This window comes from Capra hircus, chromosome 16, assembly GCF_001704415.2.
Source record: "Capra hircus breed San Clemente chromosome 16, ASM170441v1, whole genome shotgun sequence".
NCBI classification, from domain to species: domain Eukaryota; kingdom Metazoa; phylum Chordata; class Mammalia; order Artiodactyla; family Bovidae; genus Capra; species Capra hircus.
This window is the reverse complement of record NC_030823.1, coordinates 74,138,842-74,156,316: the sequence shown is the minus strand read 5'-3', so window position 1 is coordinate 74,156,316 and position 17,475 is coordinate 74,138,842. Positions and strand designations below refer to the sequence as shown.

General features: G+C 53.2%; 1 long non-coding RNA gene across 1 annotated transcript in view; it reads right to left on the bottom strand.

Annotated features, from left to right (window-relative positions):
• LOC108637794 overlaps nt 3,677-17,475 on the bottom strand; it is a 34,974-nt gene continuing 21,175 nt past the window's right edge. Inside the window, exon 2 of the long non-coding RNA XR_001919338.1 lies at nt 3,677-4,217. This is a non-coding gene — a long non-coding RNA (uncharacterized LOC108637794). The remainder of the gene's footprint in view (nt 4,218-17,475) is intronic.

Sequence of the window (17,475 nt, the reverse complement as noted above, 5' to 3'; positions counted from 1 at the left end):
TGTCTATAGGACTTCCCAGGCAAGAACACTGGAGTGGGCTGCCAGTTCCTTCTCCAGGGGATCTTCCCGACCCAGGGACTGAACCCAGGTCTCCTGCACTGCAGATGGATTCCTTACCACTGAGTCACTAGGGATGCCCCCCTCATTAGGATGCCCCCTACTAGCTGCTGAGGCCACATCCGGCATAGGAGAAGTCCAAGACATAGCCCCTCACCGCAGGACCGATAGGTTCTAACTGAGGACCCTACAAGCAGTCCCGAATTGGCATTTTTGATATTTCCAAAATCTGCTCTTTAAAAGCTGAATTCATTTTCTCACAATACTAAATGTATTGGTTGGGATCCCAGGCTAGCCCACGAAAGCCTATTTTACAACTTGAGGAAGTCAGGAGGTTCAATGCCTTGCGGGGCTCGGCAGGTAAAGGCTGGGGGATGTGTGAGGGGAAGGAGCAAGCCCTTCCCCAGGTCTGGGGGTGGAAACCCCCAAGGGCCCAGATGGTCCAGTATTTTAGGAGAAGGTACAAATCTAAATGTATTACATTAAACTCTTGATTTTTAAACGTCGTCCCGACTTTTTAAAAGCCAGAATATACCCACAGAGCCTCTATTGTGTTTTCTCTGTGGCGATATATCCAAACTATGCTATAGGAACCTGCGCTGCCCAAGTGAGGATTTAAAGAAAGAAACAAAGAAGATAAAACTGAAAAGAATCACCACACAGATGTTGTTACTAGAGGGAAAGAATGGCGCAGAAGAAAATAAGGGAAATCTTGCCTTTTGGGTCAATGGCTGTCCACCGGCCCTACGTTGAGGGCTGCGGCTGGAGGGGTGCTTCAGAGTTATTTTTAACTTGACATGTGATACCCTTAAAGTGCTAGTATTTGTGCCCCATCCCAATCCCAGAAGGACAAAAGAATCATTTCAGTTTACAGGCCCTCTCTCCCAGATGAGAGTCGCTGCTTGAGACATCCTCAGAGGCTCTGTTTGGGGCTGTGTTGATCAGACAGGAAGGGATTATCCTAATCCAGCTGCCCATCCAAGGCATAGGGCCCTCCGTAAACAACACTATGACCAAGGCACTGTCCAGCCTCTGCTTCACTCCATAACCCCCAGCCCACTTTTGGGGAACTCAGACAGTGGGACATCACTTAAGATGACGTCTCTCTCAAGGTAACTAATGACCAGCTTTACGTCTTCTCTCTGCCTCTGGAACCCATAGAACAAGCCTCCTCCTTCAAAGGCCTTCAGCTATTTTAGGATAACTTTTACAAGTCTTTAGGCTAAACAAGGAGGTACAAAAAGGGAAATGAAAGGGGTGGGGGTGGGGGGCAGGAGGGATGGTGGGGGAGAAGAAGCCAGAGAGAAATATTCTTAAAATAGCTGGTCAAAAGTTAACAAGCCAAAGGAGAAGAGGAAGAGACCTCTGTGATTATGTATTCACGAAAAAGGGGGCGCTAGTGGCAGGAAGACAGCTGAGTGGCACAGGACATGCGGAAGGAAGAGCCCACAGTCCAGACAGCAAGCACCAAGATGGGCCAGGGGCTTAGACAGTTCTCAAGGCCAGCCACCAGGCTGTGCCAATGACCTAGGACAGACTGGCTACAACCCAAGCTTGGGAGAAGAAAACGCGCAGCTCAGTTTATAAGCATGGAATATCCTTCTGCCCTTTTTTTTCTTACGTATTTGTTGGTTACGCATCCTGGACACAAATTCACTTGCCAGTGGTAGGTATTACATGTATCCTTTCCACTCTGCTTGCCTTTTCTCTCTTTTATTGATGTCTTTTGATAATGAGAAGTTCCTCATTTTAATGTCATCCAACTTATCCATCTGTCCCTTATTGTTTTTTGCATCCTCAGTGTCTTCTTTAAGAAAATGTATGGCCACCTCAAGGTTATGAAAATATGCTAAGTGATCTTGTACACGAAGTTTTATTTTGTCTTAACTTTCACATTGAGATAGATGACCTCTCTGGAGTTTATTTTTGTGTATGACGTGAGGTAGCAGTCAAGATTCATTTCTTTCCTTGTGGACATCCAACTGACCCAGCGCTGTTCGTTATTAAAATGACTGTCCATTCCCTACTGCCCAGCAGTGCCCCCTCCATCATCAATCAGGTGTCCAGATATTCAGGGGCTTGCCATCAGGCTCTCTGTTCCATTCCTTCAGTCAGATATAAGATAGACAAATAGTTCTACTATTATAGTATGGAGCACTAATCTTAAATCAGGTGATTTTTAACATTAAGATAGGTCTGCAAGTAAAGTTTAAGAAAATATCAGTCCAGGAACTGACTTTGCAAAGTTCAATGTGGACAGACACAGTCTGAGCCCAGCCTGGGCCCCTCAGAAAGAACAGGATGAAAAGAAACTGACACAGAAAAAGCTCCCCAAGCTAAGGAAGGCAGCAGCAAGAAGAAAGGGACAGAGGAAGAAATTAGTCCTGTTTTCATAAACAGTAATACAGTGATCAAGAGGAGAGACTTATACTGTTCAAGAGATAACTGGCATCAAAATCCCAACTATAGACTTTTTGCTGTGTGATCTTGAGCAAGTTAACTCAGTCTTTCTGAGCCTCAGTTTCCTGATCTGCAGATGGGGGAAAGCTTCCTCAATGAGCTGTGCAGATTATGTAGCTTAATCTAGTGTATATGACTTACATCCCATTATCACAGAGCCTAGGAATCTAAGTGTTAAAAAATATTGGGGACTTTCATTATGGGGAGTGGTATCTCAGAGACCAGTCCAACTGTGGGAGCAATCTTGCCATTCAACAGACCTTTCCCGAGTATGTATAACTAAACAAAGATAATACAGATTGTGGTTAAAAAAAAAAGTTCAGACTCTAAAATGAGACAGGATTGAAATGTGTATCTTTGTACAGTCTCTACTAGTTATAGAGACTTGAATAACTTGTTTGACCTCCCTAAGTTCCTAGTTTGAGCTTCATCTGTACTTCCTATGAATTTTCTTGGTGAGGATGGTATGAGACATTTAGCACAATGCCCAACACAAAGTTAATGTTCAACAGATACCAGTATCGCTATGTTGATGACGATGATGATGGACAATGATGATGTTTTGGTTGGTACCATGCCAAGCACCTGGAGAAGGCAATGGCACCCCACTCCAGTACTCTTGCCTGGAAAATCCCATGGGCGGAGGCGCCTGGTAGGCTGCAGTCCATGGGGTCGCTAAGAGTTGGACACGACTGAGCGGCTTCCATTTCACTTTTCACTTTCATGCATTGGAGAAGGAAATGGCAACCCACTCCAGTGTTCTTGCCTGGAGAATCCCAGGGACGGGGGAGCCTGGTGGGCTGCTGTCTATGGGGTCGCACAGAGTCGGACACGACTGAAGCGACTTAGCAGCAGCAGCAGCAGCATGCCAAGCACTGGAAGAACAGGCCTAGTAACTCCTCAAAAGACCTATAGCATCTGGCAATCAGGGTCTTCCAACCAAGTACTAACCAGGCATAGCCACAACTCGATTCATACTGACAAGACCGAGTGGATAAGACTGAGTGTGTGCGGGTGGTAGGCTTAAGACAGAGGAGGGGCTTGGAGGAAAAAGGCTGAGATGCAATGTAAAGGCCAAGCGTGCTGGGACAGTGAAATACCTGGTAAGGAAATTCTGAGGAAAATCTCAAGGAACTTTAAGAACAAATAAAAACACAGAGTCTGTGAATATATATAATTGGAAAAAGTCTGAAAATGTGCTGAATCAAATGGGGGAGGGTGGGTTATGTGTGTCAGAAATGGTACGTGTAGATGGTAGCCAAGGGAAGAAGGTTCCTGAAAGAACAGCGCCATGAACGGTTTCAACTAACAGTAATGACCACGTCACGGTCAGCATCACAGCCTTAAAGACCGAATCTCGTCAGTCTCTAGGAACAAGGGCCCCAGAACCATGGTGGGGTTTCTCCCATCAAATTCCCCACCCGGGGGGACCATGGCACTTCTGCCCAGACTGCTGAGCTGAAGCAAAACAAGGCCCCAGCAGTGACCACAAACACTCCCAAGGACACAACGCCACACCACGTGCCAAGTGAGAATCCAAGAGACAAGGGCCGGGGACAGCCTGTGCTGGAGGGCAGGTCCTGACAGAGGTGACGTGAAGATGTAGACTCAGATGCCGCCGTGGGCGGGCAGCTGGAGCCAGGCAGCAGACGGTCGGTGGCCTGGCAGACGCCAGCCCCAGGAACACGGGACTCCCCCAACTGCAGGGTGAAAGGAGAGGAGTGTCAGCCAAGTCAGGGCCTTAACAGACAGAAGTGAGTCCCAGCACCAACAGAGACGTCCACGTGGAATACACTAAAGGCAAGAGAGCAACGGGCCACATCTGTTTCGGTGGTCAGTCAGGCCTAGGGTGGCAGGTACTATGACCAGGATGCCGTTTGTAAGTAGATGCTTTCTCCTGGGCAGACTGAGTCAGTCCACCTCTCGGGCCAAAACTCCAGGCTCCAAAGTGTCCTGCCCAAGCTGGCTCCCATCACCTCCTGGGAAAATGAAAGAGGCCAAAATATGTCTTCCCCGAGGCCACCGATCTTTCTAAGCTACGGTCCCCAGAGGGCTCACGGCTCAGCCTCAAGCAAAACCCAGGCGGGCGATGCGATGGGCACCCGCTGTTCTGACGATGGGCTGGGGGCTCAGTAAACATGGTCATTCCACTAGTCAGAAGCTCCAGACCAGGCACTTCCAGGGCTGCCCAAAATGCAGGGGGCAAAGTCTTTCCTGGGACTCAGAGAGTAACCTAACTCGACTCTTGGCTGGCTACTCCTGAAACCCTGGCCCTGTCACTGGATGGAAATAATTTCCAGAGATGGAGTGTGGCCGGTCCACGTGAGCTGGACTGAAGGAAGCTCTACCACCTCCCTACATAGTGGAATCAGCAGTCTGTGCCATGGACCAGGTGTGGCTGGGAAACGAGGGTGTCCTGGCCAGGTGCCCTCCACACATAGGCTGGGACCCTTAGATATTACTGCCACTCGTGGGCTTCTTGATTGAAGAGGGAGGTTCTGAGCAGGAGGAGACATCTCCCGGGTACAGAGAATCTGGGCAACTGATGATTCATGGGGCTGGACTGACCTCTGCGTGACCACACGAGCTTAGCACCATGTGTCTCAAAAGTGGAGTTTCTTTCTTGCCCCGGAACCAACTATTGCTGCGCTTAGCTGAGTCAGAACCAGACAGAAGTTGTCACAAATTACCAGTAGGATGGGAGTTCCCCAAACAGCTCAGATTTGAGCTTTAATTTCCATACTGCCTTCTCCCTCATCCAGGGGCATGCCCCTGCCCTTGGCTGCAGCCTCAGTAGGAGAGGAAAGACCCCAGGACCATCGCGCACACCAGGGCGTGACTCCTGACTTTCAGCAAAACGCTGGCCTTGTAGGGGGCTGGAGCAGGGCCAAGGCTCTCATCTGACGGGGGAGGCTAAAACATAATCTTGAATGTCATATTCGGGGCCATACTGAGGATACATTTTATATGATTTTCATAATATTAAGCCTTAACCAAAGTAAGCTCCTACAAAATGTCTGAGTACATCTTCTGCATACAGAGAGCTCAAGAGTGGGGAGGGGCTGATGACCAGAGCTGTTAGGTGCGAGGAGGCCCTGTGACTGTCTCACTTGCACAGGGATGGTGTTGGAACAGTGCTGAGGGTTCTGCTCCCTGAAGGCCTCTGGGACTGGCGGGAGGCCGTTATTCTCAGGGTAGGATTCACTCAGGTAAGAAGGTCAGGGTTTTCCCCCGCAAAACAGAGCAGCAGTGACAGCCTTGAAATACAAAGGATGACTCGGAGAGCCCTCTCCCAGGACCGCCACATAACGCGGCGCGAGAGGAGCGGCCCCCACCCTACCTCTAACATCCCCAACCCCCCGGGGCCCAGGGCGGACACTGAGGAGGCAGGGAGTCCTCCATCTTTTCTATCCCCCCGACAAGTGTCTGGGACAGACCGTGGGTCAGGCTTGGTGCTGGGCCCTCTCCGGGTAACCCTTCCCCTGGAAGCAGGGACCCTGCTGGCTGCCAGAGGCTGGAAAACAAGGATATCAAGACAGTAAGGGGACAGCTGGCTTCGTAACCCCACTCTGGCCCCTGCAGATAAGGCGGATCGAGGCCCTGGGTGTCACTCTGTGCAGTGACGGAGCTAACGGGAGGGACAGAGCAAACGTGGGTGGTGGGACGCCTGCAGGCCGAGTGCGCTGGTGACACGGTCAGGAAGCTTCTGGGGAAGCCGGCCCACAAAAGGACCACTGGTGCTTCCAAGAGTCTAGTGTCACCAGAGGGCTAGAGGATGTGGATGGGAGGAGTGGAGATGCCGAGAAAAGTCTGGGGACACCCCAGCCACTTCCCCCGCAAGGCCAGTTCCTAACAGCCAATGGCACACACCTGCTGATCCAGTCCCCATGAAGTCAGGGGGAGAGCAGGAATCATCACTTTTGCCCTAGACCCAAGAGAGCTGCCTGACCCCATCCAAATGGCTGGGATGACCCACCCGGCTTAGAAGACTTAGGAACCTGGTATTATGCGGCATCCTATGAGTCACGCAGCCTCACCTTTCACCAATACATGAAGACTGGTCTTGGGCTGGAGGCCAAGGTGTGGGACCTTGGTGGGTTACTTCAGATCTCAGGCTAAGTTTCTCATCTTAAAGTAGGGCTAATGAAAAAACGCACACCCCTGCCCACAGTGTTGCGGGCGATTAAATGAGTTTAAATGAGCCCATACAGTAAACACTTGGTGGCACTGCTTGGTGGTCACAGTCGTGTCCGACTCTTTGTGACCCCATGGACTGTAGCCCGCCAGGCTCCTCTGTCCCTGGGATTCACCAGGCAAGAATACTGGAGTGGGTTGCCGTCACCTTCTCCACTGCCCAGTGCTGGAGGGTCCATAGGAGGCAAACAGTTGGTAGCACTGCTTGGTACAGAGCAAGGTGCAGGAAGTGGCAGCTGGGGTGACTGCTTTTATTCTGAGCATCCTCTCGTGGTGGCCATTCAACTTACCTGCAAACACCAGAACCTGCTCCTCCACTGCTACCCACGCCCCGCTGAAGGAGCTCACTGCCTCAGAGTCACCTGTCTTCCCTCGCTCACCTCCTTCCCAGCTCCAAGGGAGGGACACTAACCCAGTCCCCTGCATCAGCAGTGGCCCCCCCGCCCCGGCCACTGTCGCCCAGTGGCCCCAGCCTGTCCGCTGGAGCACCCCAGAGTAAGCGAGCCCAGCACCCACATTAGGGGACAGTCCTGCCCATGCACACAACTGTGCCCAGCAAACCCGTCCTGCCTGCCTCTGCCCCTTTCTGGGGTAAACATGGCCACGCTCTAAGCACTCCTCCCCAGCCAGCAGCCCTGCTCTGCCTGCTTCTGCTTTGACATCTTCTCTCCTCGCTGGGATCAAGACCTGAACAAAACTGGCCCGAGCAGGAGGGCCAGCCGATCCGTCTCCAGCAGAGCCTTCTTCCGCAGACTCTCTCACTCCCTCTCACTTGCCTTCTCCAGCGGGTTGGCTACCGTCCCCCTACGCCCATTCTCACCCCCCCACCCAACACCCTGATTAAACCTTGCTGTGGTGTCTTCCTTAGGAAACTCTCAGTCATGATCCTAGGAACGTATCAACAAAGTTCTGCTGAGTTATTGCTCCACTGAAAAACACTCAATCAGAGGCTTTCACATATACTACGTCCACGAAGCTAGTTAACTCCCCTGAGCTGGGAACTGAAGCCTGTTCTCTCACCCAGAGCTCCATGCCCTGAGCAGCTCCCTGGATGGGTCCTTTCCACTGGCCAAGGAGAAGGCAGGCTGACACTGCTGATGGGTGCGAGGATCAGAGAGCCACCGTCTCTCCCAGACAAGGCAGGAGATCGACCTTTGCTGTCCAGCCTTTCCCAGGCAGGAGAGATGGCCACGGCTGCCCTCCCTTCTCCAAGTGCCAGCAGCACGTAGAGCCCTCTGTTACAGTCCGGAGCCTCCAACTAGAGCCTGAACTTTTCAAAGACAAGGCCCGGGGCAGGTTTAGAACTCTCATTCCCTCCAATATGAAGCTCCCAGAGGTACCCTAATCTCTACTTGTTGATTGATGATTGGTTCATGAGGCTAGATTTGGCCTCCCTGTCAACATCACCACCCCAAGTCCCTGGTAGACACGAAACGGGCTTACTTGGTTCCAGTCCCTTCCCCGGGCACACTGGTCCCATGAGGCCCCTGCTGCTCTCTCTTTCCCTGGTCTAGACTCGTCAAACATGAAGCTAATCATCGTTACTCCAGCTTCTGGAAAGGATCCCCAAGCAGATATCCAAGGGACACCCGACCTGTGCTTTTACTAACACCCCCTGGCCAGAGGATGCGAAGGGCGCCTTGTTCTGGGCTGAACACAGAACATCGTCACTGACACCTCCTGGCCAGAGGATGCGAAGGGTGGCTTGCTCTGGGCTGAACACAGTGCCTCGTCAACTCTAGACCTTGGGATCAGTCATGAGGTTTTCTTTCTGGCATGGCCCTGTGCAAGGCTGAGGACGGAGGAGACAGCTTATCTCAGAGGTGGGCAGGCACCCTCTGTCAAACCCACCCTCTCCCAGAGAAAGATCAGAGACCTTACTGGCTCCCCACGGCGACTGACTGTAGATATGAGCCAAGCAAAGAGCATAACGCCATCCTCGCTAGATACAGGAGCAGATGAAGAGAAAGGGGCAAAGAAGCGCAGTCGCAGACCCCGGGGGGTAGGTGGAAACACGGAGCCTCACCTACCTTCAGGTGGCCCTGGGGGTGGGCTGGAATTCTTACTGTTACAAACACTCACCAACCAAGGAAAAGGGGGACAAATCCTCTCTGCCTTGACCCCCAGTTCTAGGCAGCTCACAAACACTGATGGGCTCCAGACAGCAGCTCAAGGTTCCTCGGAGGCATCGAAGTGGTAGATGCACAAAGAACCAGAGTCCTCGGGAGGCTGTTCTAGGCACAGGCTCTAGTCTGTTACTGTGTTCCTACCAAGGAGCTCTGATTCTTCTAAGTATTTCTAACACCTAAGATAACGCCAGGCACGCAGTGTTTGTGGACGAGGCTACTGAATCCAGGGCAGGAGGAGAAACAGAATCAAAATTAAATATAAGATACGGTTCATAACCAAAGGAGTTCCTAAAATAGATTCCAGAGCTAACATGATTTGGGAACAGTTACAAAACAGCCTGCCTGCAAGGAAGCTTCCCGTGGCCCTGGACTGCGTCTCACAGGCCATCACGCCACCACGGATGGTGCGCCCGTTTCCGGCGGCCGCCCGCTGGCCGGACGAACACGTGAACACAGGAGTGGAAACACAGCGCGACTTTTTTGGGGTCTACTTCTAAGACAGTAAAGGACCAGCCTGCAACGCAGGTGACCCGGGTTCAATCCCTCGGTCAGGAAGATTCCCCTGGAGAAGGACATGGTAACCCACTCCAGCATTCTTGCCTGGAGAATCCCATGGACAGAGGAGCCTGACAGGCTACAGTCCATGGGGTCATAGAGAGTCAAACACGACTGAGTGACTTCACTTTCACTTTTCTAAATATCCTAAATATCAACATTTACCTTTCACTTTTGAAATCATAAAAGGCCCAGATACTGACTGATGGCTGATTACCTCTGGGCTACACCCAGAGTTTTTGCATCACCTTCATACAAGAAAGAGAGAAAGGGGACCCCACAAGCTACTGCCAACATTAATCTCCCCTCCCCCCAACCCCACATCTTACCTCCCCGTTTGTTCCAGCCCAAGTTGGAACCCGGCACACTGACCTCTTGAGACACAGCCAACTCCCTGCCGCCTGCAGGAGGACTTGCAGTCCTGACCCCCACCGACTGTCCCCCCGCCCCAGTTTGGGAGAAGTAGAGCCTCCATTTGGCTTAGGGTCCTTAATGGGGGTCTGGCCTTCTGCCAAGGTTGCCCTGTGGCCAAGGCCCTCATTCCCAAAAGACACAGATATTTCTAGCCCCTCTTTGAGAAAAACTTCAAATAAGGATGAGCCTCCAGATCAGGATGCCACTTCCCTCCTACTTGCCCAGTCTTTTCCTCATCACGAATGTGGACCTTAACATCCACTGAGCCTGGTGCCGGCCCCGCGCGTGTATCCCGGCTCGGTCCTCACGACAGGGCTCGGAAGCCGGGACGACCACCACCTCCAGCCACAGGCTAGGAGCCGAGGAGCCTGTGCAGGGACGTGCAGCTAGGACTAGGCTCACAACCCCTGTGCTAGGCAAGCTAGCGACATCCCTCTCTTAGGAGACCTCCCCCGAGCTCCGTCCGTCCCTGATGAACTCCTCCCCATTTTCGCGCCTGACAACTGCAGAGACAAAGGTGGGACCAACCACACACAAAAAAATGGAAACATCTCCATGTGCCTTTTTTGTGATTTTTTAAGATAAGTTTTTACTACTGACTCATTTAAGTGAGGTGTCACGTACGTATAATGCTTTCTAGTGCACAAAGAAGTTTTATGACACATTATCCCATTTCACCATCCCCCGCTGCGGCTCGAAGCCTTGTGAAGTATACGAAGTTATCCACATTTCACAGATGAGCAGATGAGCAAACCGAGGGGAGCTGGCCAAGACCATCCAGCCAGTAAAGGAACAACTGAGCAATAAACCGTCCCCAGGTCTTCCTGGCGATAAGCCCTGAGCTCCAGGTGCCCCCCGCACGGGCATCAGGACTGACTCCGGGGGCTCTGAGTCAGGGAGACTCCCAAGTTACTGGCTGCACGACCCAGGGCAAGTTAACTAACCTCTTCCTGTCTCAGCTTCTTCATCCATAAAACGGTGCTAACGACAACCGTGACATGTGGTTACCCTGAGGATTAAATGAGATACTGTATGCTCAGCACACGGGCCGAGACGTAGCCAATGCTCATGAAACGGTGGGGACTGCCACTGCACCCCATGCCCCGGCAGGCCCGCGGGGTGCCCTGGCTCCCAGATGGCAGTTAGAGAGGAGACCAGGTATGCTGCAGGTGCTAATTAACACTGGTGGGCTATGAGCGCCTTCTTCCACCAGCCAGGCACCTCCCGAGAGTCCGGGGCCCAGATTCAAGGGCATGGGCAACAAGGAGAAGCCAGTGTCCTCTACGGCGGGGCCCTGTGCCCTCCTGCCAGTCCACCACGGTGGCTCTGAGCAGCAGTGTCTGCCCCGAGCGGCCTGTTCCAGGACCAGGCAGCAAGGAGATGCAGGCTCCCATCGCAGGACCACATGGCCAAACAGTCCAAGCCCCCCGCCCTGCACCCCCGGCCCCCCCAGGCAAGGCCTCCGAGCTCTGCCGACGCCCCGCCCTGTGCCCCAGGTCCTGCTCCTGGGCTTGGGAAACAGGCCTGTCCTGGGCAAGAAGAGCCAATAACAGCGGGTGGCCTGTTTTCCAGCAACCTTGCTGTCTCTCACTTTAAGATGAAACTAATAAACACCGACACCCAGAGGCTGGTGAGGGAGGGGGAAATCAAGTGGCCTCAGAGGAGCTGGGGCGCTAGGACTTGCGCGGCGCGGGCTGCCCTAACTGGGCAACCTGGGCAAGGTGCGTCAGAGCCAGGAGGCTGCAAATACACAGGCGCCAGGGCCGGAGGCGCCAGGCCCGGACGGCGAAGGTCACCGCGGGCTGGCCTGGTTCCTGGTTCCTGGTGGCACCGGGGCCCGAGTGGGCGGGGTGGTGAGCAGTGCGCACGGCTTGTGACTCTCAGCAGTGTGGCCCCAGCACCTGCCAACCAGTCGCCCTGCGAACTCCAGGCCCTCTCTTCTCCGGGGCAGTCCAGAGTCTTCGACCAGGATCTTCCCTAAAGTTCTGGACCCGCCTGTCCTGCTCTTTCTCTAAAACCTTCCACCATTTCCCGGTGCCTGCCCCCGCCCCCCGCCAGGCTTTCTCCCAGCCGTTCCAGGTGCCCTCATGTATGGTCCTGATCACCCCCAGAGCTTGACCCACCCCAAGGTCAGGTCACACTGATCCCAGGGTGACCGTGTGTTCCCATTCTCCTACCCGGCACCCACTCTGACGCTGCTGAATAGCCCCTCCAGGCACCTCCCTCCTAGGTGCGTTCCTGTGTGGGTTCGGGGTCTGCCCCACCCCCTGGCCCAAATCTAGAGGTCGCTGTTCTCCTGACACAGATCTGCTGGGTGCCCACCACATGCCAGGCCCTGGGTGCGCCAGGCATCGATACCACAGGGCCACACAAGACACGTCCTGCCCACGGTGAGCCTGTGGTCACAGGTCCGAGCAAACAAGCCCACCGCCACTACACAATGTGGTCACCAATCCAGGATCAACTAACAGAGTCCTAACTACGAGCCAGATGCTGTTTCAAGCACGTTACGAGCTCATTGAATCCTGTAAATAACTCTGTGAGCTAAAGTGAGTGACGTAAAAGTCACTCAGTCATGTCCAACTCTTTGCAACTCCATGGACTATCAGTCCATGGAATTCTCCAGGCCATCATACTGGAGTGGGTAGCCTTCCCCTTCCCCAGGGGATCTTCTCAACCCAGGGACTGAACCCAGGTCTCCCGCATTGCAGGTGAATTCTTTCTCAGCTGAGCCACCAGGGAAGCCCAAGGGCAATGATTAATATTACAAGTCCCATTTTATAGATGAGGAAACTAAAGCCTAGCAAAGGCCAAGTAAACGTACTCAGTGTCACCCAGCGGCCAGCAGAGTGGCTGGAGGGAGGCTCCGAGGCCCAGCAGGGCAGCCAGAGGTGACCACAGCCACAGATGGAACCAAAGGCGGGGATAGCCACAGCCACGGCCCCCTCTCTGCTCTCCCCAAAGGTAACGCTGGAGACGGGCACTCCCCACACAGAAAAGAGACGCGGGGACCGGGCAGGTAAACCAACCCCAAGGCTGCCCTCCCTGATTCTAGACAGAAAGTGGAGAGCAGGAGGGGATGCACGTACGAGCAACAGCCCACAGCCACAGCGTGAGGCAAGCAGGAGGCCAAGTCCACAGCAAATCCACTCAGCATCTCCACTTCCACTGGGCCACCAGTGAGGGAACTCGACCCCCGATCTGCTGGAGGCTCAGTGACTCCAGAGTCCTGCCTCTGGCACAAGCTGGGGGTGGATCTCTAGGGTCTATCAAATGGCCTCTTCTTTCAGGGGCCCTGTGTGGCCAGGAAGACTCCATGCGCCCCTGCCAGCCAGGCTGCCTCTGCACTGGTGCCAGCCTTCCCCTGCAGCGGGAGGGCCGGGGCGGGGAAGCTGGCACAACTCCAAGGCACGGGTAGGCACGGGGCTCTGGGGCGCAGCCCTCAGACCGGGGAACCTCCACCTGGCGCTGCTTTCCTCCCCACGTGTGTGCGGGGCGTGCAGCCTCCGGGTTAGGCACAGATGATGCCTGGGGAGGAGGGAGACGTGCTGCCCCTCCAGGACTCCCCAGGGGGTCCTTCCTGCTCCTCCTCTTCTCTTACAGTGGAAACCCCACCCTGGCGGTCTCGGCGCTCCATGCAGGCCACCAGGACTGCCTCCGTCCTGCCACCCAGTCCCCCCCAGGCTGGGGTCCAAGCAATCAGAAGGGACCGTTTCCTCCTTTTCTCCCAGCAAGTCTGGAGGGATAGGGTGGGGGCGCCTCCTGAAACCAGCTCCATGAGGACAGGGGCTTCTGTCTGCTTTGTAAAATGCTAAACCCCCAGAGTTGAGAAGAGTGCCTGGAAAACAGTAAGCACTCAGTAAATGCTTGTGGAAGGCAAGCGTTCCCATCCCCCCCCTTACAAACAGGAAGTCTCAGAGTATTTCCAAAGGTTACTCAGCTGGTCTATGGCAGAACCAAGATTCACAGCCAGGTGCGACTCAGCATGTCATGCAATCGTTTCTGACACTAGGATTTACGGAGTCCGTGACATGGGCTGGAGGCTTCAGAGGACACAGAAATGATTCCTACGACCGAAACTTTACCGTGGGCTTATCATTCACCAGGTGCCGAGAGGCGTGAAGGCATGACCTTTCTTTACAGGCTGCGTGTGTGCAAACACACGGATATGCATATATGAAGTGGAAGTTTCAGTCGCTCAGTCCCGTCCGACTTTTTGTGACCCTAAGGATTGTAGCCCACCAGGCTCCTCTGTCCGTGGGATTCTCCAGGCAAGATTACTGGAGTGGGTTGCCATTTCCTACTCCAGAGGATCTTCTTGATCCCAGGAGTCAGACCCAGGTCTCCCGCATTGCAGGCAGATTCTTTATCATCTGAGCCACATATATATTTAATATGCATATACACACATGTACGTATATACACATATATACACACGTACATGCATGTATGTATATACATATATATATAAATATGTATCTAACTAAATTGTTTTCATATATAAAATATGCAAATTTCTTATACACATAAATTCTTTGAAGCCACCACTAGGCAATATGGGGGAGCCCAAAGATTAAAACAGATAATAAATGCAACGGGAACCTGGAGGGGGCAGGATTCACAGGAGGCAGAGGTTCCACGGAGGAGGTGGAAGCTGAAGGGGGCTCTGAGGAATCCAAATCTTCCAATAACAACGGAAGGAGCAAAGGCCAAGGGGCAAGGAATGGTGTGTAGAACAGTCTGGACACAGAACCAGTCAGGCTCAGGGAACAATCTGCAGAGAATTCGTGGCCTAAGCTGTTTTCTCTGCCTGTTTATTTTTTGAAAATTTACACCTCTGCTTTAAACTGCTTCATCGTCTGCGCCTATCCAAAGTTGTTTTATTGGAGGAACATGTTTCTCTGCAATTTAAAAAAAAAATTAAAAAAAAAAAATCAACGCTCAAACCCAGTCTCGTGACACTGTAGATGGAAACCGAGATTGCCACGACCCAGAGCTAGCTCCTGGCAGGATGGGACACCAGCGAATCTCACATGGCATGATGGGAAGCAGAGGAGGAAGGCAGCTGGCGGGCACTGAGCGCCCAGTGCGGCCAGGGTCTCGGGGCAACGACCCATCAAGCCCAGGGTCTCGGGTCCCCACAGCACACGCCTACAGCTGGGACACAACCTGGGGCGTTTCAGCCTCCGCAGCAGAGATCTCCCTCTTACCCTAGAGGCTGCAGAGCTTTTCCTGCTGGAAATCATGTGTTGTTTGTTGATTTTTTTTTTTTTTTTCCTGCTTGGCTTGTTTTGACACAAGGAAGAGAGAGGCTAATCCACCCGGCAAACACGGGTAATGCAGCAGGCGGCCAGCCCTTCCCGGAAGCGGCGGGGGCAGCCACTCCGGCGGGGGCAGCCACTCCGACGGGGAGAAACCGGATCTCCGCGCCCGACTGCTCAGCAGCTGACCTCTCTGCTCCCTCCTCAGGTGGATCCTACACACCCCACGGGGGCCAGTTTCCCTGAAGAGTCCTGGCTCTGTGGGCAGACGGCTTCAGTTTCCAACTCCACCTGTCACTAGCTGAATGATTTCAGGAAAGAGACCGTGCCTCTCGGTGACTCGGTTTCCTCATCTGTCAAGCAGAGCAGTTATCCCGTGGAGTCACCACAAGGTTTAACCGAGCTAATAACACAGAAACAAGAAGCGGGCATCTGGACACAGCAAACGTTTGATAAATTTGGCTGTCGTTATTATTTCACTCTTTGTATCAGTGTATGAAAGTGAAAGTGAAGTCGCTCAGTCGTGAAGTCGCTCAGTTGTGTCTGACTCTCTGCCACCCCATGGACAGCAGCCCACCAGGCTCCGCCGTCCATGGGATTTTCCAGGCAGGAGTATTGGAGTGGGTTGCCATGTCCTTCTCCAGTATCAATGTATAAGGCTCCCTAAAACCTATGCCAAGCAGGCGAGGCTGGATGCTAAGGGAATCTACTGTGGGGTGAACAGTGGTGTCAAGAGCTAACACAGGCTGAGCCTGCAGAGATTCAGAGCCGCCTGGTAGCGTCTGAGCTTCCCTTTCCGCGTCTCAGAGCTAGAGGCAGGCAGTGTGAGGCTTTGCACTTCTCAGCTCTGCCAGGTAAACCCTGGTACTCAGAAACAGGTACCTAAGGACTCTGGCCTCTCCTGCCTCACACCCTCTGCCTTGGTTCATGCCCTGGGGGAGTCATCTGACTGGTACCCTGTAGAGAGGATCTGTGTTCTCGCACGCTTGGATCCCTCATTTATGTCCTGTGGGAATGCTCTAGGCCTTTTCCTTGAGATGACTAGCTTACAGGCATCCTGGGTCTGGGGAAATTAACTGGATATTATCTTTCAAAACCATTTCTAAATATTTCCTTGAGATCTGGGGCGAACCTTGTGGGTGCACATAGGAATTCACCAAACTGCTCTCTCAGTGGGGGCTATGTATGAGAGTGGGCTTCCCTGATAGCTCAGTTGGGAAAGAATCCACCTGCAGTGCAGGAGACCCCGGTTCGATTCCTGGGTCGAGAAGACCTGCTGGAGAAGGGATAGGCTACCCACTCCAGTATTCTTGGGCTTCCCTTCTGGCTCAGGTGGTAGAGAATCCGCCTGCAATGTGGGAGACCTGGGCTTCCCTGGGTTGGGAAGATCCCCTGGAGATGGGAAAGGCTCCCCACTCCAGCATTCTAGCCTGGAGAATTCCATGGATGCTACAGTCCATGGGGTCGTAAAGAGTCGGACACGACTGAGCGACTTTCACTTTCATTATGAGAGGCCAGGCTTTTGCCTGGCCCAGGGTACAGTGGTGGCAGTGAGCACTTGTGTGGAAGCTGCTGAAGAGTGAGGTGGTGGCAGGTTTGGGCATCAGCTTTCTCAGTCTCCAGCCCAACATCTCCCCTGCAGAAAGCCTTGAAGACGCAGGTGAGTCCGGTGACAGTCCCGGTTCAAGTCTGACTTTTTATCTCTCAGCCATTTCGCTTTGACCTCCGAGCATCTAGCACCTGGCCTGGCTCTCGCTGGGAGTTTGCTGCATAGCAGTTACACTGAACGGCGGCTTGGATTCTCCAGCACGCAGCCCAGAAACAGCCGCACTCACCTTTGAGCCAGGTGTGTCTGTCACAAGCACCCAGGTCTCGACAGCTACCAGCATCCATGGTAAAATATTCTATTGTACTTACAGGGTAACCAGGTTGTCCTGGGGACTAGTGTCCAGGAATTGTAAGTAGGAATGCTAAGTTATGTTAGATGCGGTGTTTCGATGTAGATCACTCAAGCTTCCCAATAGTCATCTCCTAATCAATGTTAAAAGCAAAGAACAGAAAGGCCAAGATATTTCCCACTTTGCCCCACGTATCCTCTGCCTCACGGATCTGGCTTTCCTGTGGTATCCAGTCAGGTCCCCACTCCCTCTACAAAGCTCTTTTTCTCGCTGCTTATGTACCTGGGGCTGTCGTCTCTCCCCTCTTTACTGTGCAGAGCCCAACAGTATTCCAAGGCCACACTCTAGTTCGAGACTTGCGTGAAGCTCTAGAATGGTCCGAGCATCATGCATCTTCGCTGCTGTGTCTCCTGCTGTGGGGCCTGGCGCCTTCCGGCGCTCAGCATTTAATGGCTCTGGCTGTTTTGGTATATTTCCCCTGATCGCAGATTCTGGCCTTACCTCCAC